This window comes from Rattus norvegicus, chromosome 8 (assembly GCF_036323735.1).
Source record: "Rattus norvegicus strain BN/NHsdMcwi chromosome 8, GRCr8, whole genome shotgun sequence".
Taxonomy (NCBI): domain Eukaryota; kingdom Metazoa; phylum Chordata; class Mammalia; order Rodentia; family Muridae; genus Rattus; species Rattus norvegicus.
The window spans coordinates 31,966,416-31,990,329 of record NC_086026.1 but is presented as its reverse complement, the minus strand read 5'-3'; the positions used below and the strand labels follow the sequence as shown (position 1 = coordinate 31,990,329).

Genomic DNA, 23,914 nt, shown 5'->3' with positions numbered 1-23,914 from the left:
AAATCTGAGTGTAGATTAAATAATTGTAATTAAATAGCATAGTGCCAGAAGAAAGTCGGGGTGAGCTCAGACAAGCTTATTAAAATAATTGAAAATTTGTGGTGTTTGACAAACAAAAGGGAATAGATACTGATTTATCCCTATATGGATTAAGAATCTGAAGTACAAGATGGGACATTTTTGAGGTTAATGAACAAAAAATAGAGAAAAATAAAACCCCATACTTTAAAGATGAAACATTGTAGAAGAAAAGCCAAAATACACAGCAAGAAGAGAGAGGGAAGGAAAAGCAGGGAGATTTCAGCTTCATCCCAGAGAGTTGAAAAAATGGAAAAAATATCAGAACAACCTCCATTCTTAACCTCTACCTATTTTTCCCACCAGCCAAGAAGAGAGTGGGTAAAATCATAGCACAGAAATAGGATGTCCCAGAAGTCCAAATTTATCTCAATTTATCACTGAAGTCTCAAGGAATGTTCACATCCCAGCCTTTTTTACAAACGTATTTCTCATACATATGAGAATCCCTCTGTTCCTTGAGGGCCCCACATCCCTGGCAATAGACTGGCAGTGCAGTTGCCTCTGGGACAGGAACGAGAATAAAGCACTTACCTTGTTTTTCATTATGATTTGTTTGACATCAGTACCTTGTTTTAGAGCTATCAAGGAAAAAAATCCAAAGTTTATAAAATCTATTGCAAGTGGAAAAGGCCATTGCTGCCAACTCCCTTTGGCATTTCCTACCACTGAATCAGAAATTGACTGAAATAGGAAATAGGGACACATGGTTCTATCTATGGGAAACCAGCTGCCTGCAGCAACTAGGCTCAATATATTGACTTTGGCAATGGCTGAACACTTCCTGCTAAATAATACAAAAGTGAACTGAACTTAACTAAGTTTATAAGGATGTAATAGGTTAGCAGTTGACCATCATTTTATAAGCAGTAGGCACTAGCCCTGTTCTTTTCTAGCTGACCTATTACATCCCTATAAACCATGATTAGTGACTGATGAGTTTTCTGAAGGTATACCTGAGAGAATAAGGGGAAATTTAAAGTGGAAGCAAATGCCTTGACATTTTTGTTAGTCTAGTCTGTTTCTTTTAAGTGAGCAATTGCATTACAGTACCATGGAGACTGAGACAAGTCAAACTGTTAGTAACAATATTGTGTCACTGCTGCCCTTTTTTGTGAGGCTCCTAACAACTTCAGAGACTGTGTTGTGTGTATGTGTAAGCACATACATATATGTGTTTTCATGTGAGTCCACATACATGTGTGTATATGTACAAAGACCAGAAGTCAATAGGTGTCTTCCTCAGTCTTTTCTCCATCTTATTTTGTTGAGGCTGAATCAAGTGGCTCCACTGGCAATGAGAAGAAGCCCCAGAGACTCTCTGTCTCAGCATCTCCAGCACTGAGATTGCAGGCATATGGACCATGCCTCATTTTTGTTTTTGTTTTCTTGAGACAGGGTTTCTCTGTGGAACCCGGACTGTTCTGGAGTTCACTCTGTAGACCAGACTGGCCTCAAACTCACAGAGATCTGTATGCCTCTTGCTGGGATTAAAGGTGTATTGCCATTACCACCTGGCCCAAATCTGTGTTTTTAGTGTGGGTTCCTCACATTTTCATGACAAGCACTTTACCAACTAAGCCATCTCTCCAGCCCCCCAACTTAGAGACTTACTGTATCATTAGCCATTTTGTGTTGATTGGACTCTACTCTAGAGAGGTACTTAAGCACCTGACAAAAAGTAAGAGGCAAGTAATAGTATTCATGATTGCTACCCATAATGTGATTTCATTCCATGAATCAAATGATTCCATGAATCAAATGACTTCTCTTGTTTATCTTAATACTTTTTCGTATTTTATTTGTTCCAGAAAATTTGTAGTAAGTAATAACATTATGCATTGAACACTAAAGATTGAAGAGACTTCATGAAATGAAAATAATGACCATCTTTTTCATCCAAAATGATAGTAATATCACAGTTGACAGTAGTGCTTGCTTATCTATTCAAGTTCCTGACCCCAAAGGCTCTCTCTATGTGTGTCCTTCACTTAGTCTCAGAGTTAGAAGGTTAGAGGACCTCATACTCTCAATCAGCTACCCACCAAGTGCAGAACTGCCTTTTCATAGCTCATATCCTGCCTACTATTGAAGTTATGAGTGTGAGCATTTAAGGGAAGCAGCTGTATCGCAGATGATGATATTACTGTAGCTCCAGAGTGCACATATGCCACGGGTGTAACTCCCTTTCCCTTTCATGATTCTCAACACACAAACGAACACTTCTGGAATTAGTTTCTGATAAAAGTATTCATTTAATTGTTATTGTCTCAAAATAATCTTGGGCTTTGAGCTAAATATAAGTGATTTAAATTTTTCCCAGTGGCCACTAGCTTTAAAATCTAGGTGTCTGCAAATTGTTGAGTAGATCTCTAGATGCTGAGATAGATTAAATCTTAACTATCTGATATAGAACTTAGTGTCTCATACAGGGCCTAATATAGCACTCAAGTTTATTGGGAATAATTGCATATATTTTGAGGTTCTTATGCGACTTAGTAAACTAAATAAAATGGAAATGGCAATATCAAAAAATACAAAGAACAAAAAAGTAGAACATGAATATTACAAATAAGGAGATTATCTTTGGGTTTGCTTCTTAAATTGTTCCCAACTTCCTTTGCACATACATGCAAAAACATTAGAGAAAAAATAAACACAAACAAGAGAATAGTCCTTTGGTAAATAGTCTTCCTGTGAATTTTGCATGACAACTCTCTCTTCTCTTCTCTTCTCTTCTCTTTTCTCTTTCTGTTCTGTGACACTGAAATGAAAGGCTCAGTTGATCACATTGGGAGTGTGCTAACCTGCCTTACTTTAGTCAGGTCTTCTAGGCCATGCTTCTCCTGATCACTTAGTTGAGTCAGTTCTGACTCAGCTCCCATGGTTTACTAATCTGATAGTAAAGAGACTTACCAGGCCAAAATGGGAAGAAAACAAATGAGAAAGATCAGAAAAGGAAAATCCTCTTTAGACCCCTGACAGACTCTCCTCTGCTTTTATTCTCAACATGCAAAAATATCCAGCAAAGCAGCCTTGATTTTACAAGTAAATTGTTAAAGGAAAAGAAATAGGCCAACCATTCCAGCTACCTTGGCTATGAGTTCTGGGTGAGTCACTTCTTTAGGAAATGAAAAGAATGTCAAGTATGTGAAGGTTGCTGATGAGGCTGCAGGCCGTAATTTCAGGTTTCCTTCCTGCTTCTTGAGGAAGCACACACATCAAATTTACTGAGGGTTGGGAAAACAGAGTGGTCAAGAGGGACTCGGTGAAAGGGTAGATGCCTTTTAGCTACTGGGTTAGTCCAGGTTCATTTAATTATGTGACCCAGAAGGAGTGTCTGCCTGGTAGCGCAGGCCTATAATACTAGTTATGTGGAAGCTGTCACACGAGGATGTCTGAACAGCTTAGCGGGAATTTGTCTCCAAAAATAATCAAAATAAAAGTCCTAGAAGGGACAGAGAAGTGGCTCAGTGGCAAGACAGCTTGCCTGGCATATGCAATCTCTAAGTGCAAGCCTTAGTATTACAGAACAACATATTTAATAAGCTCAAAATGATCTACTAAAGGGAGACGTGTTTTCCCATCAATCCAAGAAAGAAATATTTGAGAAAATTTGAGGGGAAGAAATTATTGCTTTTACTTTTACTATTTTATTGTGAAAAAGTAGAAAATGATTCAGTGGAAAATATTTTGACCTGTAGTTTTTTGGCAAAATGTGTTACAACAAAGCACAAAACAAAACAAAACAAAACAAAAAGACCAAAGATGTGGCCATAGAAATGTCTCAGCAGGTAAGAGTGCAAGTCAGATAACTGATCCATATAAATGGTGGGGATTGGGGGGTGAAACTCTACAAATTGTCTTCTAATTTCCATTCATGTGCTGTGATACGTAATTAGCAATATATACTAAGTACACATACATTCTAGTCAAAACAAAAACCCTAAAAGTATAAATAATTATTTTTCATAAACCTCCCAAAATCCTTGGTTTCCCCAAGGTTCAGAGTAAACAATCTGATTAAATAAACAGCAACAAGGCAGGGCAATACAAGCAGTGAGAGATGGATAGGCCAGAGGTGCAGAGAGAGGGACTACCTCAGCTTCTTAACACTGGGCTCAGCAAAGCAGGTGACACAGCCTTTAGTGACTTTCACAGTCTGGGAGGGTTGCCATGATGAAATATCATACCACAATGTGAATGTTGTCCATGAATCTATTTTTTACAGTTGTAGAAGCTAAAAGGCCAAGATGAATTGTGTTAATAAGCTAGCTTTTCCTGAAGCTTCTCGCCTTGGTTTACAGATGCCTGACTTTTCCGTGTCTCTTTGCTCTGCGTGTGCACGTTGTTGATGTCTTTGTACATCCAAACATCTTTGTCTTATTAGGATACCAGTCAGACAGGGTTAGGACCCCTTTAACAACATGTTTCTTAATAACTTAATCTCCATTTTAAAGGCTCTGTCTTGAAATACATTCTCACCCTGAAGCACCAGGTAAATTAAAAGATTGTAGTTCTTGAGGGACACAACTCATGCTGTAACATTCTCCATTCAAGTTAACAAAGGCCGGTCAGTACAAGTACTTACCAATTTTCTAGAAATTTGTCCTAGAAAAAAATATCTAGTACACATGCCAAAATATGAGTACATACTTAAGAATGTTCACTACCCCCTTGAGTCAAAGAGCAAAAAATAATAAAGCGACCAATTATTCATTAACAACATGTTTATATCATTAAATTAGAATCCAACTGAGGAAATAGAACAGTGAGTCTATATACACTGCTAAGTCAAATTTAAAATTGCAGAACACTATATAATGTACACTATGATTTAAAATTAAATATTCGAACATACCTAGCTAAACGTCACCCTGTCAAGAATGACTACCTCCAAGGTATAAACTTTGGGATGGAGCCTTGTACTTTTTATCTGTCCATTTGTGTAGTTGGAATACCTCAATAGACATGTTGTTTTGAATTAAAAGTGAAATTGATAATTCTTAAATTCTCCTCTACACACTTAGGTAGATAGGATTCCAGTCTCTAAAGTTTGACAATACATTTTCAAAGCTTCATTTATTGAGCATCAAGTAGCTCCCCATCAACATCTTTGAGCACTTTCCCAGATAGTATACTTGAATTCTTGGAAGAACTTCTCTAGGCAAGTGTTATTATTGCTGCTCTATCGTAGTACACCGTGGAAAGCACATCGTAGGAGAGTCAGGTGATTTTCAAAATTTGCAGAGAATAAACCACAAAGTCAACTCTTGTTGGCTTTGTACTGTTGACTTACAAAATTACTTCTGTTTTATATACAGGATATAGAAAACTATCCAAAGTTTGACATTATCTTAGAATATCATTTACTGGTCTCTATTCCCTCAGCAAACATCACTTCTAAATCTAAAAGTATGGAAGTACTTAAATCTATGTGGCAGCCACTAGTCGGATGCATTTGTTAGAGCCATAAGGAGCTCAACAGTAATTGGTGAGTAGAAAAAGTCCATTGTCTTGAGTTCCTGTGGCACTAAAATAAAGAGTACGAGGAGAGATGTTTTGTGTACCCCTTATTGTAGGCAGGACAGACTTTCCTTTGGAATACTAACATAGTAGTAGTGAGGTCTGTAACCTCACTTATCAAAAGAAAGTGGCTTTGACGGATTGTGAACGTTAATGACCATCTTTGTTTAAATGTACACATACTCATTGTTCCCAGTGAACACTGAGGACTTTGTACAGTGGCAGGAAGAGTACTTGAAGAGAACCTGAAGCAGCAGAACCCTTGGTCCCTTTATTTCCTGAGATCTTATCTCTCTCCTACAGCACTTTGCCTCCAGTTTATCCCAAAGTGTGACTTCAGGAATTCAGCATATCTGTCAAACCCTTATGCCCCTGTCCTGATACTACTTTCGTTCATTCAAGTTCCCAATCTTTGTTCAAAATCAATGGTTCCCAAAGCACAGCCCTTTTGATTCTGTCAACAGACTATTGTTTGATGTGAAGGCAGTTGAAGAATATTAGGTAGCCCACCCAAACACACAACCTGATTACTGGAGGAGAAACAGAACTAGATAGCCATGGAGGGCATAAAGACAAACTTCCCAACGTTGGCTGAGATATGATTCTGCAAATAATGGGAGCCTTCACAGTCATAAGTTAATGGGAGCTTATTTCACCCCTCATGAATATGGTATGGACACTCTAAGCTGCCTGGTATCTCCTGTAAGAGGAGCCCCTGGGTGATATGAAAGGGAATATAATGGTTACTACTTGACGACAATCCAAAATTGGAGGGCTCACCTGTGATCCAGATCTAAGGCTGGAAGATACAAATTTCTGACCTGGATCTTGGCATGGAGATCTTAAGGCATAGTGGCCATAAAAAGCTTAGGCCCAGGCAATGTAGTACACACCTTTAATCCTAGGAGACTGAGGCAAGGAGATCTCTGAGTTCAAGGTCAGCCTAGGACAAGCAAGTCCCAGATCCAGGCTTTAATCTGGGGACCTTCTGCTGGAGATCCACATAAGGACATTGGAAGAAGGAAGATTCACTCTTTTTTGCCTGCTTGCCAGCACATCTGTTAGAACCTACTTCTATAGGAGACCAACTGAAACAACTAGCTTCATGGGACCGAGAAACTACTAGATTCTTGGACTTCCCCTCCACAGCTGCCCATTGTTGGGTTACTTGGACTACAGACAGTAAGTCATCATAATAAATTCCCTTAATATATAGAGTCGTTTCATAAGTTCTGTGACTAGGGAACCCTGACTAATACAGGTAATGACTGAATAACTGGAAGAGAGGTTTAAGAAGGGGAGAGGGATGAGAGGTTGGAGGAGCTGAAGAGACAACTAACACTAAGGATGTTTGAAAAGGCTGATTGGAAACCTACTATTTTATAAGCTTCCTAAAAAGTAGAACTTGATGTTAAGACTCCATTGATGAAAATGTCACAGGACATGGGGATATCAAGTTGATACTGACTTAGAAATCCCACCCACCCATCCCTCACAGTCCCCCACCCCCAAGCCCTCCTCCACTGGCTAGCATTCATCATACTAGAAGGTGCCATGCAGGCTGCTGAAGAAGAAAAGCCATAAATGTGTTATTCAGCTGTGAACCCTTTCAGCTATAACAACAACCAACATGGTGAGATATACCATGGACAAAATAGTAGCACTTATTAAGGCCTGCTCCACAGAAGGAAATACATACCTAATGCTGTAAATCTGGCCAAGAACCTGTTAAAAGCTCAGAAGCCCCAGCATGGAATCTACTATTTTCTTGTTAAATGGGCATAGTATCAAACTGCCTCTAAATTCCTCTCTCTGTACCCATGGATTAGTGCTGCTCTCAGGACTCAGAAATTTTTGTGCAGTGGAAAGCAGTTCTTGCAGAAACTCACAACTGGTCGAAGCACAGACAATAAAAGCCTACGAAGTGCTCAGCTGTAGGTGGGTCATCTATGTCATAATCTCTTCCCTGAGACTCAGGGTCTATTAAGACAAAAGGGAATGGAAAGACCGTAAAGCCATAGGTTGGAGAGGACTGGAGCTAAGCAGTGTTATTTGGGTATGGAAGCACTGTTGCACTGAAAAACCTCACAGCAGCTGTAACTGGCTGCTGCCCAGGACTGCACATCAAGCCAGTCAGCATTCCAGCATGAAGAGGGAAGGGACGCACAAGCCCCCACCTCTAGTGGAGAGCTATCTACGTTTGATGACTTTTAGGACAATTGTTTTTCCTTAAAGGAAAGAAAGACGGTCAAACAAGTTCCAGCAGATGCCCCCACATTCATGAATATATAGGTAGCACACAGTGGTCATGATGGTAAAAGAGAGAGAAAAGACATAAAATTGACATGGCTGCTAGGGCTGGAGAGATGGCTCAGTGGTTAAGAGCACTGACTGTACTTCCAGAAGTCCTGAGTTCAATTCCCAGCAACCACATGGTGGCTCACAACCATCTGTAATGGGATCTGATGTCCTCCTCAATGTGTCTAAAGACTCTACAGTGTATTCATATAAATAAAAATTAATAGAAAAGTTTAAAAATTGACAGGGATGAAGGAGCAGGGCGTGAATACAAACAAAATACACTGTGTGCATGTATGACATTCGCAAAGAATTAATTAAAATGTTTTAAAAAAGACAAGCCCCTCATGCTTAAATGTTTTCCCAGCTATCTATGCAGGAGTCTGACCTGCTTTTAAAGGCAACATGAAGGGGGGAAGACAGAACAAGACATCATTAGAAGGAGTTGTTAGTCACTTCTTAGCCATCTGACTTTGAACACATCAGCTCCTGTCTCACAGAACTGTCATGAATATGGAATGAGATTACACAAGTAAAGAGCTTTACATAGTCTCTCTCTCTCTCTCTCTCTCTCTCTCTCTCTCATACATACACACACACACACACACACACACACACACACACACACACACACACACACACAATGACAAAATACAAACCCATCTTTAAATAGACCTTAGGACTCCAACAGGACCCAAGCCAGCCAGCCTTGATCCGCAGGCTTCTGAGATTCAGTTCTCACCCTTACCCAGATCCTGTTGCTTTGTCTCTAGGCTTTGACCCTCTTTGCATTTGCCTTCCAGCATCAGGATGGATTTCAAACACATTTCCTGCATTCTAACTGGAAAACAGTTCCACCTGGATGGGCTATGGGCCCTTGAGGCTTGATGACTGAGAGCAGTAGTTTTCACGGCTTCCTGGGACCTCTTGTTGTTGGATCTGGGAATTTGAATTCTTATAAAATCCCCCACTCTTCACTTAGAACTTCCACATCACTGTGCCTTACTTACTCTTGATTCCTTGCAGAGATTCCCAGTATGCTGTATGACCAAGGCCTTGGTAGCCTTTTTGAAGATAATAGGCATTAATAAATTTTTAAGAGATTTATTTATTTATTATATATAAGTACACTGTAGCTGTCTTCAGACACACAAGAAGAGGGTGTCAGATCTCATTACAGATGGTTGTGAGCCACCATGTGGTTGCTGGGATTTGAGCTTAGGACCTCTGGAAGAGCAGTCAGTGCTCTTAACCACTGAGCCATCTCTCCAGCCCAATAAATTTTTAATGAGTAATTCAAGACAGTCTATTGCATGCTGTTCTCCACTTTACATTTTGTGTGCCATTGAACATAAAGTAATGTTAAATAATGATATATACTAGGTTCTCAAGATCCATTGGTGATTAATTAAAACCTGTTCCATTCAGCCTGAATCGAGGTAGGGCACCTATTTAGGAGAAAAGCTGTGAATGTATTAGGTACATAGAAATCAATGAAGTAGCAGCCTATGTAAAAGTTACAAGGTATGAGGGGACAATAGTAATGATGTCATACCATCCAACTTCAGTGAAATTTTAGTGTCCATGTCGTCTAATTTGTCCTAGAAAAGCAGGAAGTGTGATAAGCTACTCTCCAGACATTGCAGTGTATGTCAACAGGGAGGAGAAAAACAAAAATGTTAACCTCACATCTACTAGCTACATTAGCACAATAAGTAGATTTTCTAAACCAGATTCAGCATGTACCTGCAAATCTAGAACTTATAAAACTGAAATAGGATTGCTGTGAGCTTGAGGGCAATCGGAGCTACAGAGTGAGAACAAAAAGGATTTCTCTCGAATTTATTTTAATTAAAGGAAATTTTAAGCACAGCTAAAAGATACAAGAAAAGTACAATAAACTTTTTATCTGCCATGCAACTTCCATAATTAACATTTTGTCTATATTCCACTTAAGTAATATAAAAATGGGGCTTCCCCATCTTTAAAGAGTGTTTGACACTGTGTAAACAATGCTGTCATGTTTAGTCAAAGACTCAAAGATAGTGTGTACTCGCCGAGCCTGTTTACATATATTTTCAGTGCTGAGCTAACAATTGCTCTTTCAGTTGGATGATTACAGCATCCTAAACTCTGCACAGTCTCCTGATGAGTGTATATAATAGAGTCACTGTACTTGTCTCTAAAAAAAAAAAAACAACTTATTTATTTTTCAAACTCGAGAAAATCGTGGCTCTGTACCCACCCAGGGTACAAAGGGCCAGTGATTCCAGCTTGTTGTGGTTTGTGTGTTCAGTGGCTCCAGATGTGCCACCTCCAAGTTAGTCTTATGACAACCCAGGGGATATGGTGATGAGCCTTTTTTGTGTTCATTGACACAGAAAGACCGTGAAAGCTTATGGAAAGGGAAATGATTGGGAAGGGAAATGATTGGTGATCTCAAGATGAGCACAAGCAGTTTCTTAAGAATGACTTATTCACTTGGGTCAGCTATCCGTTTCACTGTAGGGTGGTGGTTCACAATGACTAGGTTTAGCCTTTCTAGTTTATTTCTTTCCATTACTCAAGGTAACCTCTGTCTATTTTTTACTTTTAGTACAAGGTCACCCATCAGTACAGACAGCAGGAACTAATGTCTAAATGTTAATTAAGCCATCATTTACAGAAGAGTCTTTCACATTGCATGCTTTCTTAAATATAGTTTCATGTTGGATACATTTTAATACTCAATACATAATATTTGATGAATGAAAAAGACTGAGTGTCTTTCTAAATATTTTTTGCAGATATTCTTTTGTACCATATTAATATGGCTTTTGTCATATTGGAAAAGTCTATAATTGCTCTTGATCATCTTTCTAACTCTGTCCTCCTTCACTCCCACATAATTCTGCCTCAAATCCTCTAGCAAACTAATAATGCCTAATAGTCACTGTCACCTATAACCTCTCCATACTGGAGAGTCTTAGACTACCTATCTTCCTCTCTCTACTTAGTGCCTCACTCCTGATTCATCCCTTGATGAGTCATCTTCTAGCAAGCTTCTGTAAGTTTCCCTTTCCCAAATCTCAGGCAGATTTATTTCACTATACCCTTAACTGCATGCACTCTGATCTTGACTTATATTTTAATAAACTTTTTATTTTTAGGGTTTTTTTAAAGATTTATTTTAGGAATATGAGTATAAAGTAGCTATCTTCAGACACACTGAAAGACAACACCAGACCTCATTACAGATGGTTGTGAGCCACCATGTAATTGCTGTGACTTGAACTCAAGACCCCTGGATGAACAGTGAGCCATCTGTCCACCCCTTATTTTTTGTTTTTAATTGAGTGTATATATATGTATGTCTAGATGTACTTTCTGTACATGTGAGTTCAGTGGCTTTGGAAGTCAGAAGAAGGTGTTGGATCATCTGGAGCTAGAGTTATAAACAGTTGTATGCCATCTGATAGCCATGATGGGAACCAAACCTAGATTCTCTACAAGCACACAAGCCACTCTTCACCACAAAACCATCTCTCCAGCCCCACTGACCAATTATTCTTATTTCAGCCAATTTTCAACACTGGTTAAAGCATCCATCTGTGTGTTCTTTTTACTTTTCTAAGCACCTGGACATCTCCAGAATGTATAGCATCATTGGGTTGTTAGGATAATGTAAAATGCCTCCCATTCAGTTAGCCTGGGGACTCAACAACACTGTGCTCCTGTTCTCACCTCTCACTGATTTACTCTTTAAAATAATAATAATGCCTGTTATTTCAATCTTCCGTAGTCTCATTAAATTTCTCCACATCATGCTTGCTGCCTATTTTAGAATATGCTAGTGGTCATGTGATGTGGTTTGTTTAACTGTATTAAGATTATTACCCATTCCCTTTACCTTCTCTCCAGTCTTACCACACACAGAGGCACAGTTTTCTAAACTTTGAAAAGTAACTAGGTTTTTACTTTGGAGAAAAGCTCAGCGACTTTATTAGGTACAGTGATCTGTTTCCTTTTCACAGCCTTCTTGACATGACTCCTTTCTGTGTGTTCTGAGCCTACCTTTCTTTCAAGCCCTCCCTTGACATCGACCACCTTTGCTCTCCTACTCTAATGAGAAAGGCTCCTAAATGACAACTCCACTCGTGGTATACCAGTCTCCGTCTACACTTCATGCTCTTTGCTTTCTTCTCCCACTGGGTCCTCGGCATCACTAGCCTATTGGGCTTCCCAAGGCCAGAGCCTCCTAGTCCATCCGCTCCATTTAACACAGTGCCCACTCCTTCCTACTAGAACTCTCCTCTTACCCTGGTATCCCTGTTACGTTCTTCTGGTTCTCCTGTCTTAGTGGCTGCCCTTTAGGTTCCATTCAGGATTCTTTTCTCCCTAAAAAAAGCAAACAAACAAACAAGCAAACAAAAAGCAGCCCCACTAACAAACAATCCCCATGCTATCTAAATGCAGACTATCTGAAGATTGGTATTTCAGTGTTTTTCATTTAATTGCCAATAGCCTATCCTAGTTTCATCAACCTTCTGGCTTGAACTGTCTGTCTGTCTTCTTTGTGAGAGTGACCCCCAGTATGGTGGCTGTAACCCTCATCTGTCTTCCTCTAACAAGCCCTCATTTCCTTTTTAGTTTGTATGCCCTTATCTCTTATAAATGCTGACCATCGCAAGGTGGTGGATTTCAGACACTTTAAACTCTGGCCTACACTGAATGCACCTTACCCCTACTCCTGCATTGTCCTTCATCTTGGCCAATGAATCCAATACAGTATCTTTCCCAGTTAACTCCCAAATCACTCTTCCCTGTTCTCTACTGTCCCAGAAGCCTATTAATTCTTTTTTCAACCTTTTATTTCATTTTGACAATTTCATGCATATATACACTGAGGATATATTCAACCTCCATTATCCTATTATCCCCTTCCCACAACCTGAACCCCCTTTTCTTCTCCACTTGTTCCCCTTTTCTTTAATGTCTTTTTTGCTCAGGTAGCCATAGATACTGTGTTTGCATGCTCACACTGGCTGCTTCATATCTAGAAAAGAGCAAGAACCTTATTAATCCTTGTGTGGGGCTTTGCAATAGGCTTCCCGTCCTTCATTCAGTGTTCACTCCATTTGCTGGAGTGGAGTCACACGCTAATGGTTTTGAAAGCTCTCTCCCACTCTTCAGCTTATTTGTCTGCATCAACCGGTGTCTTAAATACTGCATTCTAGGACATTGCTGCTAGAGTTATCTTCCCTAGGCTCAGACCTAAGTGGGTTCCACTTTCAGGTCAAAGGATTTCACCCCTTGTTCTCTATAGTCAAACCCTGCTTAGTTTAGTCCATCTCTGTCTCTCTAACCTTACTCCTTCCAGTGTTGGTCTGTAACAAGTTCCTAAACATAGTCTGTACTCAATCATGTTTTCTTAGAGTATTGCTTGTGTCTTGTGGCTTCCTCTCAAATAGTCTTTGCAGGGCACAAGGAAGACTAGACTTGGGCCCTCACTATTCATGCCGTAGTAGAGACTTTTGACACCAAATTCAAATTATTCTCTAAAAAGCTTTCTTCCCATCATCAGAATCAAAAAATACGCCCCCCACAGTGTTAAATTAAATTACTATCCAGAACACAGAAAATACTTAAATCTGTCTTTGCACAAAAATTACTGTTTATTCTCCACTAGAGCAAATACTTGAAAGAGAGGAGCTGGGTCAAGTTCATTTTCGGTGTACTATTAGATGACTGTGAAGCATGTACACAGTAGGCACTTAATTGCTCACTGAACTGTTGAATGCTATATTAATGCTGGCTTCTTTTTAATCCATAGAATTAAGGATGGATTTTTTCACTTATTTGAGGCAGCAATACTCTAAATTTGTTTTTGGCAGTAATTTGATATTTTTTACCCAATAATTTCCTATTCAGCACAGACTCTTTATCATCAGAATTATTCAGTGCACAAAAGTTCACAGCACTCATCGTATCAAAACAAGTGATTAACTGATATAACAAATAAAATGTTAAAGGAAGAGAGAGCAGGTGAGAGAATATGTGTGATTATCAGAGACTCTCTGATTACAATTGTCCGAAATAGTGACTGCAGAGTACTTCCTCATAATTTGGTACAGAGTAAATGCCAAGTGATTGGTACTCAGCAGTATTATGCAGTAAAGCATAAGGGACAGGAATCCCTTTTCCCCGTGGAGTTTACATAGTTTGTGTAACCATCGATACTAACTGCATTGGGTTCCATTTGGAATCAGAGTTAGGATGTATTTTTATGATAATGTGCAGAACAAGTAACAAAGGGCAAAGCATGCACCGAGCTTGCTTGATGTGATTAATCACGAGCTATTGCCAAGGACTTGGCATCTCTCTCTCTCTCCCACTTGATATTCAGTGAAGTAAATATGACCAGAATTGTCACATTCCTAACAAAGACATCTGCTAAGCTGTGCAACTCGAGCAAAACTGCTTCCTACTGACAGCTTGCTTCAGATGTGGATGTTGCCATTAAGAGAAAATAGAATTTCTGTATTTATCATATTACCTAATATGTTGTGTTGGCATATTTCATCTGTGGGCCAAAAGACTTCCCAATAATTCAAATCAGTATTCAAAAATTCTGTATTTGCTTAAGGATTATGATAAGAGCTTTAATTTTTTGGTATATTAATGTAAACAAGTAAATTTTGTCTACATTGTATTTTTCTAAAATCCAGGTCAGAATGGTGTCAGCTGATGAGTAAGCCTTCTTTTTCATTCTTTCTACCTCCAATTATCCTCTTAGAGATCTTCTCTTAACTCATATAGTATGTAAAAAAAAAATCACACAAAACAATAATGAGCTTGGTTATTTTTAATTATTTTTTTAGTGCATACATGAATGCAGGTGTGAACACAGAGGGCAGAGGCATGGTTATCTTGGAGCTGGAGTTACAGGTGACAGTGAATCACTTGATGTGCCAATATTGAACTCAGATCTTCTAGAAGAACAGTATGTGTTCTTAACTGCTGAGCTATCTCTTCATTCCTATTTTACACGTATATCTGCATATCAATATTTTAATGAAAATCTCTCCTCACACTTATAATCCCAGGATAGAGGCAGGAAGATCAGGAGTTCAAGACCAGACTCTGTTCCATATCAACTTTGGGTGAGAAAGGTCACTAACCGTGAGGCCTGAACTTTGAAGTTTCCACTCAGGCCTTTCACTCTCCATGGAGTGAAAGCCTGTGTTGTTAGTGGCTTGTGCCCACTCACAGCCTTTGTGACTGCATTATATCGATTCAGGGTAACCAGAATGGAGGACTTCCCAGCTCATGTGGTACAAGGATGGATAGGTCACAGGATCCTTAGCTTAAAGGACTAACGATCATGTATATGTGCATGTGCATGTATCTCCATGTGGCTGTGTGCAAGTGCCCATGGAGGCCACAAGTGTCTGATTCCATTGGAGGTGAAGTTACAGGAAATTGTGAGCCAGGAGGCATGAGTACTGGGAACCAAATCCAGACATCTGCAAGAGCAGCATGGACTCTTAAAACTGCCAAGCCAGCTCTCCTGCCCTACAGTTTTGTTTTCATGAGTAGCTTCTACCTTTCCCTTCTGTCCCTCTCCTATGTCTACCACTGAAATATCCAATGAGGGAATACTACCCTAAGGCACAAGACAGCTCGACTTCCTTATTTTTAATTAAAAACATTCTCATAGCTCACTCTTCCTTTTAAACAATGTTTTTTGGATCTGCCAAGCTTTCAACAATCACTGCCCATTCCTCAACCTGAGTTCTAGGACCCAGCTCAAAGCCTTGTGAGTACTAGTTCAGTACTCTTGACTATGACCAACATCCTCATCCACAACTGCTTTTTATATCTTTACGTTTTACTACACATAATAACACTGAAGAACTTTTCTCAAGCATCTCATAACTATAGTTATGACAACGTAGCAATGCTTCACATGGACTTTTAAAAAATATTTATTATCTTATCTGTATAAATGCTCTATCTACGTTTACACCTGTATGCCAAAGACAGCCTCAGACCCTATTATGGTGGCTGTGAGCCTCTCCATGGGGTTCCTGGGAATTGAACTCTGGACCTCTGGAAGAACAGCTCTTAACCACTAAGACATCTCTCCAGCCTCTCACATGGACGATTTTGAATTATACAAATAATAAAAGATAAATTCCCAGAAATGACACTGTTGGCTAAAAAGGAAGTTATTTGCAATTTACACTTTTGTCAAATTGCCTTCTATAAAGATCGTGTTTGTGTGCCTTTGGAGAGGACCACAGACAGGACAATATAGCATATTTTAAAGACCTTCAGACCTCATCTGTGTAATCAAGTAGTAGATATGGGGCTTTCAGGTCCTGATACCCTTTTTCTTAAAATGAGCCAGGATGAACATATTATATTTATTACTCTTTATTATAAATAGTTTTCTTTATATTTTAAGCAGTTCTGTGTATATGAAGGTTCTTGATTATCATGTACTAATCTAACAGTATTTCAGCCTAGTGTCTTAGAGATGTCTGCCACAAGCTTCCATGTTAAGGCTTACATTCATAATGAACCCTATTTCCAAATACAGTATGTATTACCACACACATTGGTTTTCATCAAGGCAGAATCATATACACACCTATGAAATTGTTATTAGTCAAGCCAGGTCACATTTCCAGCTTTCAGTAAGAGCTCTCTGTTCTGTGGTATGCACCCTTAGCCACCTCGTACTCACCTTAATCACTAGCAGGAGCTGTGCCTCATATCTTTTCAGTGGAGAGCATAGGTCATCACCCAGGAATGGAAAAATAGCCTAAACAGAGAGCCACAAACCTGCTGGAGCCGTATCTACAGTTGGACTCACCATTAAAATGTTAGCACTTCATTCACAAAGGAAGAACAAGACATCTTAACCTCCCAAAGAAGGAAATGAATGCTGAAGTACTTTGAAGGATCACTGCCTAGTATTTCATCTCCATAGAGAATACTCATTCATCTTTACAAATGATCTAAGAAAAGGACTTTAAATATAGATAATAACCAAAACATGGCTTCAAGGATGGAAAAAAATTAGATTTCTTTTTTTTCCAACTTTGGTAACTTAATAATCTAGTAATTTATTTTCAGACCCCCATTGTATTAGGCAATAGTTTGCAGTCTGGGGGTGTAAAATTACTGAACTACACTAACTGGTTTCTTAGATAAAGTTACACTTAAGTGAAGGATATAAACTCACAAAAACCATGAATTTATGTCTTAAATGATATTAAAGAATTACATACAAAGGAGAGCCCCAGAGATAACAGATGGTTTTACAGGGGTTGGGAGAAACACATAAGTGAGAGCATATAGGGATATAGGAGGTTACAGGAAAGATGATATTTAAGAAAGCATGAGGAGGATTGTGGAAAACTGGCGTGTTCAGTATTACATGATCCCGACTTATTTGATCTCTTTAGAAAAGGACCATCTTTTTCAGCGAATTTGACCTTCTTATGATTTCCATAACTGTGCCAAAATACCTGAGAAAAATCACCTTAAAGGTTTGTTTTGCCTCATACTTTGGGAAGTTTCCATCCACAGTAGGTAGACACATTGTTCCTGGGCCTGTAGCAAGATCATGGTGAGGCACAAGACAAAAGGAATAACTCAGCTTGTGCCAGGAACTAATAGCAGGAATGAGAAAAGACCAGGATCCCACTATTCCTATCAGAAGCATGCTCCAATAACATAACTTTCTTTCTTAGATGTACTAGTCACTTCCCTGATGCTATGTTAAGATACCATGGATGATTCCACTTAGAGAATGAAAAGTTTATTTGGGCTTCAGTTTCCAGAGTGGTAGAGTCCATCAAGGCAGGAAAGCATGGCATCAAGCAGGCATGACAGCCCGACAGGAAGCTGAGAGCTATTCTAAACCACAAGCTCAAAGCCGAGAGAGGTAACTGGAAGTAGGCTGGGGCTTTCAAAGCCTGGTCCACCCCAACAACATACTCCTTTCAACAAAGCTATACCTCCTAGCCCTCCCCAGACAGCATCACCAACAGTGGACCCTAAATCCTATTTAGACTATCAAATTAGATTTCACCCATGTAAAGCTTCACTACTCCCAATAGTGTCACAGGCAGATTCAGCCCTTAACATGTGGAACTTTGTCGGGGAAATACTTATCCAAACCACACTACCTGGCACAATAGCTCCAGTTTGATCTTCTCCAAGTTTCTATCTCTCAGTCACCATCTTCAGACTTCACTAGATTTTCTTCAGGATCAGGATCTGTGGATTAGTGCTTGCTTCTTAGGATTCTACAAGGCAGAGAGAAAAAGAGTGAAAGAGGAAGGGGAGAGGAAGAGAAAGCTGGGGTGAGGGGAAGTAACTTTGTTTCCTCCACTTGTTCAGGTCTCATCTCAAAGCTCTCCTTCAGTATTCTATTACCTATTTTGTCACCCACAACACCTCACCCTTACAGGCTTGAAGGGCTCTTCCTTTACCTGCTTCTTGACTGTCAACTTCTTCTTGAATTCCATCATCCTATCTATCTTTCCCATTGCCAGATCTCTGCAAGGACAACAGGACCTCATATACAGGAAACAATATACTATTTGCTGAATTTACTAAATTCATTTTTGTGGATTTTTTTTCCATTTCAAATATTGTCCCCTTTCCCAATTTCCCCTCCAGAAACCCGCTATCTTCCTGCTTCTATAAGGGTGCTCCCCCACCCACCAACTCCCTCTTACCTCCCTGCCCTGACATTCCCCTAGACTGGGCTATTCAGCCTTGACAGGACCAAGGGCCTCTCCTCCCATTGATGCCCAACAAGGCCATCCTCTGCTACATATGCAGCTGAATCCATAAGTCCATCCCTGTGTACTCTTAGGATGGTAGTTTAGTCCCTGGGTGCTCTGGGGAGTCTGGTTGTTTGATATTGTTATTCTTATGGGGTTGCAAACCCCTTCAGTTCCTTCAGTTCTTTCTCTAACTCCTCCACTGGGGACCTTGTTCTCAGTTCAATGGTTGGCTGCAAGCATCTGCCTCTGTATTTGTCAGGCTCTAGCAGACAGCTCAAGAGACAGCTGGATCAGTCTTCTGTTAGCATGAACTTCTTAGCGTGGGCAACATTCTCTGGGTTTGGTGGCTATATATGAGATAGATCCTTAGGTGGGCAGTCTCTAGATGACCTTTATTTCAGACTCTGCTCCACACTTTGTCTCCATATTTCTTCCTGTGAGCATTTCTGTTCCCCCTTCTAAGAAGGACTGAAGCCTCCATGCTTTGGTCTTCCTTCTTCTGAGCTTCCTGTGGTCTCTGAATTGTATCTTGGGTATTCTGAACTTTGGGGCTAATATCCGCTTATCAGTAAGTGCATACCATGTGTATTCTTTTGTGATTAGATTACCTCACTCATATTTTCTAGCTCCATCCTTTTGCCTAAGAATTTCATGAAGTCATTGTTTTTAATAGCTGAGTAGTACTCATTGTGTAAAAATGTACCATATTTTTTCTGTCCATTCCTCTGTTCAAGGATATCGGGGCTCTCTCCAGCTTCTGGCTACTATAAATAAGTCGGCTATGAACGTAGTGGAGCCTGTGTCCTTGTTATATGTTGGAGGATCTTTGGGTATATGCCCAGGAGTGGTATAGCTGGGTACTCAGGTACTACTATGACCAGTTTTTTGAGGAACCACCAGTCTGATTTCCAGAGTGGTTGCACCAGCTTGCAATCCCACCAGCAATGGAGGAGTGTCCTTATTTCTCCACATCCTCTCCAGAATCTGCTGTAACCTGATTTTTTATCTTAGCCATTCTGACTGGTGTGAGGTGGAATCTCAAGGGTTGTTTTGATTTGCATTTCCCTGATGACTAAGGATGTTGAACATTTGTTAAGGTGCTTCTTGGCCATTCGATATTCCTCAGTTGAGAATTCTTTGTTTAGCTCAGTACCTTTTTGAAAATAGATTATTGGATTCTCTGGAGTCTAACTTCTTGAGTTCTTTGTATATATGGGATATTAGTCCTCTATCAGATGTAGGATTGTTAAAGATCTTTTCCCAATCTGTTGGTTGCCATTTTGTCCTATTGACAGTGTCCTTTGCTCTACAAAAGCTTTGCAATTTTAAGAGGTCCCATTTGCCAATTCCTGATCTTAGAGCATAAGCAATTGAATTGGAATGTTGATGGACATCACGTTGAATCTGTAGATTGCTTTTAGCAAGATGGCCATTTTACCATGTTAATCCTGCCAGTCCATGAGCATAGGAGATCTTTCCATCTTCTGAGATCTTCAATTTCTCTCTTAGGGAACTTGTGGTTCTTGCCATACAGATCTTTCACTTGCTTGGTTAGAGTCACACCAAGGTATTTTATGTTATTTGTGACTGTTGTGAACGATGTCATTTCTCTAATTTCTTTCTCAGCCTGAATATCTTCTCAGTAGAGAAAGATTACTGATTTGTTTGAGTTAACTTGATATCCAGCCACTTTAGTAAAGTTATTTATCAACTATAGGAATTCTCTGGTAGAATTTTTGGCCTCACTTAAGTATACTATCATAACATCTGTGAATAGTGATATTTTGAATTCTTTCTTTCCAATTTGTATCCCTTTGACCTCTTTTTGTTGTATAATTGCTCTAGTTAGGAATTTAGTACTCTATTGAGCAGGTAGGGAGAAGTGGCCAGCCTTGTCTAGTCCCTGATTTTAATGGGACTGCTTCAAGTTTCTCTCCATTTAGCTTGATGTTGGCTACTGGTTTGCTATATATTGCTTTTACTGTGATTAGTTATAGGCCTTGAATTCTTAATCTTTTCAAGACTTTTACCATGAAGGGGTGTTGAATTCTGTCAAATGCTTGCTTTCTCGGCACCTAATGAGATGATCTTGTGTTGGGTTTTCTTTTTCTTTTTCTTTTTTTTTTTTTTTTAGTTTGTTTATATAGTGGATTACATTGATGGATTTTCATATATTGAACCATCCCTGCATTCCTGGGATGAAGGCTACTTGATCATGATGGATGATTGTTTTGATATGTTCTTGGTTTCAGGTTGCAAGAATTTTATTGAGTATTTTGGCATTGATATCCATAAGGGAAATTGGTCTGAAGTTCTAATTCTTTGTTGGGTTTTTGTGTTGTTTAGGTGTAAGTGTAATTGTGACTTCATAGAATGAATTGGATAGTGTTCCTTCTGTTTCTATTTTGTGTAATAGTTTGGAGAGTATTGACATTAAGCCTTCTATGAAGATCTGATAGAATTCTGCACGAAACCCATCTGGTCCTGGTGACTTTTTGGGTGGGAGACTTTTAATGTCTGCTTCTATTTCTTTAGGTGTTATGGGACTAGTTAGATGGTTTATCTGATTCTGATTTAACTTTGGTACCTAGTATTTCTCTAGAAATTTGTCCATTTCATCCAGGTGTTCAAGTTTTGTTGAATATAGGCTTTTGTAGTAGGATCTGATGATTTTTTGAATTTCCTCTGTTTCTGTTCTTATGTCTCCCTTTTCATTTCTGATTTTGTTAATTTGGATACTGTCTCTGTGCCCTGTGGTTAGTATGGTTAAGAATGTATCTATTTTGTTGATTTTTGTCAAAGAACCCCCTCCTGGTTTTGTTAATTCTTTGTACAGTTATTTTCATTTCTACTTGGTTGATTTCAGCCCTGAGTTTGATTATTTCCTGCAGTCTACTTCTCTTGGGTGTATTTGCTTCTTTTTGTTCCAGAGCTTTTAGGTGTGCTGTCAAGCTACTAATGTATGCTCTCTCCAGTTTCTTTTTGGAGGCACTCAGAGCTATGAGTTTTCCTCATAGCACTTCTTTCATTGTGTCCCATAAGTTTAGGTATGTTGTGTCTTCATTTTCATTAAATTCTAAAAATTCTTTAATTTCTTTCTTTGTTTCTTCCTTGACCAAATTAGCAACAAGTAGAGCATTGTTCAGCTTTTATGTATACATGGGCTTTCTTTTGTTTTTGTTCTTATTGAAGACCAGCCTTAGTCTGTGGTGATCTGATAGGATGCAGAGGATTATTTAAGTCTTCTTGTATCTTTTGAGTCCTGTTTTGTGACTGATCATATGGTCAGTTTTGGAGACGGTACCATGAAGTACTGAGAAGAAGATATATTCTCTCTTTTTTTTTTTTTTTGGACGAAATGTTCTATAAATATCTGTTAAATCCATTTAGTTTATAACCTCTGTTAGTTTCTCTGTGTCTCTGTTTAGTTTCTGTTTCCTTGATCTGTCCATTGCTGAGAGTAGTATGTTATAGTCTCCCACTATTATTGTGTGAGGTGCAATGTGTGCTTTGAGCCTTAGTAAAGTTTCTTTCATTAATGTAGGTGCCCTTGCATTTGGAACATAGATATTCAGAAGTGAGAGTTCATCTTGGTGGAGTTTTCCTTTGAGGAGTATGAAGTGTTCTTTCTTATCTTTTTTGATGACTTTTGGTTGAAAGTTGATTTTGTTCAATATTAAAATGGCTACTCCAGTTTGTTTCTTGGAACCATTTGCTTGGAAAAAATTTTCCCAGCTTTTTACTCTGAGGTAGTGTCTGTCTTTGTTACTGAGGTGTGTTTCCTGCATGCAGCAAAATGCTGGGTCCTCTTTACTTATCCAGTCTGTTAGTCTATGTCTTTTTATTGGGGAATTGAGTCCATTTATGTTGAGAGATATTAGGGACCAATGGTTGTTGTTTCCTATTATTTTTGTTGTTAGAGATGGAATTATGTTTGTGTAGCAATCTTCTTTTGGGTGTGTTTAAAGGAGATTACTTTCTTGCTTTTTCTAGGGTGTAGTTTCCCTCCTTGCATTGCAGTTTTCCATCTATTATCCTTTGTAGCACTGGATTTGTGGAAATATATTGTGTAAATTTGGTTTTGTCATGGAATATCTTATTTTCTCCATCTATGGTAATTGAGAGTTTTACTGGATATAGTATCCTACCCTGGCATTTGTGTTCTCTTAGGGTCTATATGACCTCTCCCCGGATCTTCTGGCTTTCATAGTCTCTTTTGAGAAGTATGGTGTAATTCTGATAGGTCTGCCTTCATTATGTTACTTGACCTTTTTCCCTTACTGCTTTTAACATTCTTTCTTTGTTTTGTGCATTTGATGTTTTGACTATTATATGATGGGAGGAATTTCTTTTGTGGTCCACTCTATTTGGAGTTCTGTAGTAGGCTTCTTGCATGTTTATGGGCATCTCTTTCTTTAGGTTAGGGATGTTTTCTTCCATAATTTTGATGAAGATATTTACTGGCCCTTTAAGTGGGGAGTCTTCACTCTCTTCTACACCTATTATCCTTATGTTTAATCTTCTCACTGTGTCTTTGATTTCCTGAGTGTTTTGAGTTAGAAGCTTTTTGAGTTTTACATTTCCTTTGATGGTTGTGTCAATGTTTCTATGTTATATTCTGCCCCTGAAATTCTCTCTTCTATCTCTTGTATTCTGTTGGTGATGTTTGCATCTATGACTCCTGATCTCTTTCCTAGATTTTCTGTCTCCATGGTTGTATTTCTTTGTGATGTCTTTGTTGTTTCTATTTCCATTTTTAGATCCTGGATGATTTTGTTCCAATCTTTCACCTGTTTGGTTGTGTTTTCCTATAATTCTTTAAGGGGTTTTTGTGTTTCCTCTTTAAGGGCTTCTACCTGTTTACCTGTGTTGTCCTGTATTTCTTTAAGGGAGTTATTTATGTCCTTCTTAAGATCCTCTATCATCATCATGAGATGTGATTTTAAATCAGAATCTTGCTTTTTTGGTGTGTTGGGCTTTCTAGTACTTGCTATGGTGGAAGGACTGTATTCTAATGATGTCGAGTGGACTTGGTTTCTGTTGCTTATGTTCTTGTGCTTGCCTCTCTCCATCTGCTTATCTCTGGTATTAGTTGGTCCTGTTGATTCTGACAGTGGCTTGACCCTCCTGTAAGTCAGTGTGTCAGCACTCTTGGGAGTCCAGCTCTCTCCTGAGGAGAGAGCTGTGGCACAGAATCACCTTCGGGCACAGAGGGAAACTGGAAG

General features: G+C 39.1%; 1 long non-coding RNA gene across 2 annotated transcripts in view; it reads left to right on the top strand.

Moving 5' to 3' along the window:
• LOC108351664 (uncharacterized) overlaps positions 1 to 23,914 on the top strand; it is a 39,176-nt gene that overhangs the window by 5,199 nt on the left and 10,063 nt on the right. The window contains exon 1 of one of the 2 annotated variants that reach the window (XR_010054098.1): positions 1 to 23,914. This exon is cut by the window's left edge and continues 5,138 nt beyond it. The exons of the other annotated variant lie outside the window; for it this stretch is intronic. This is a non-coding gene — a long non-coding RNA (uncharacterized LOC108351664). 2 annotated transcript variants of the gene reach the window in all.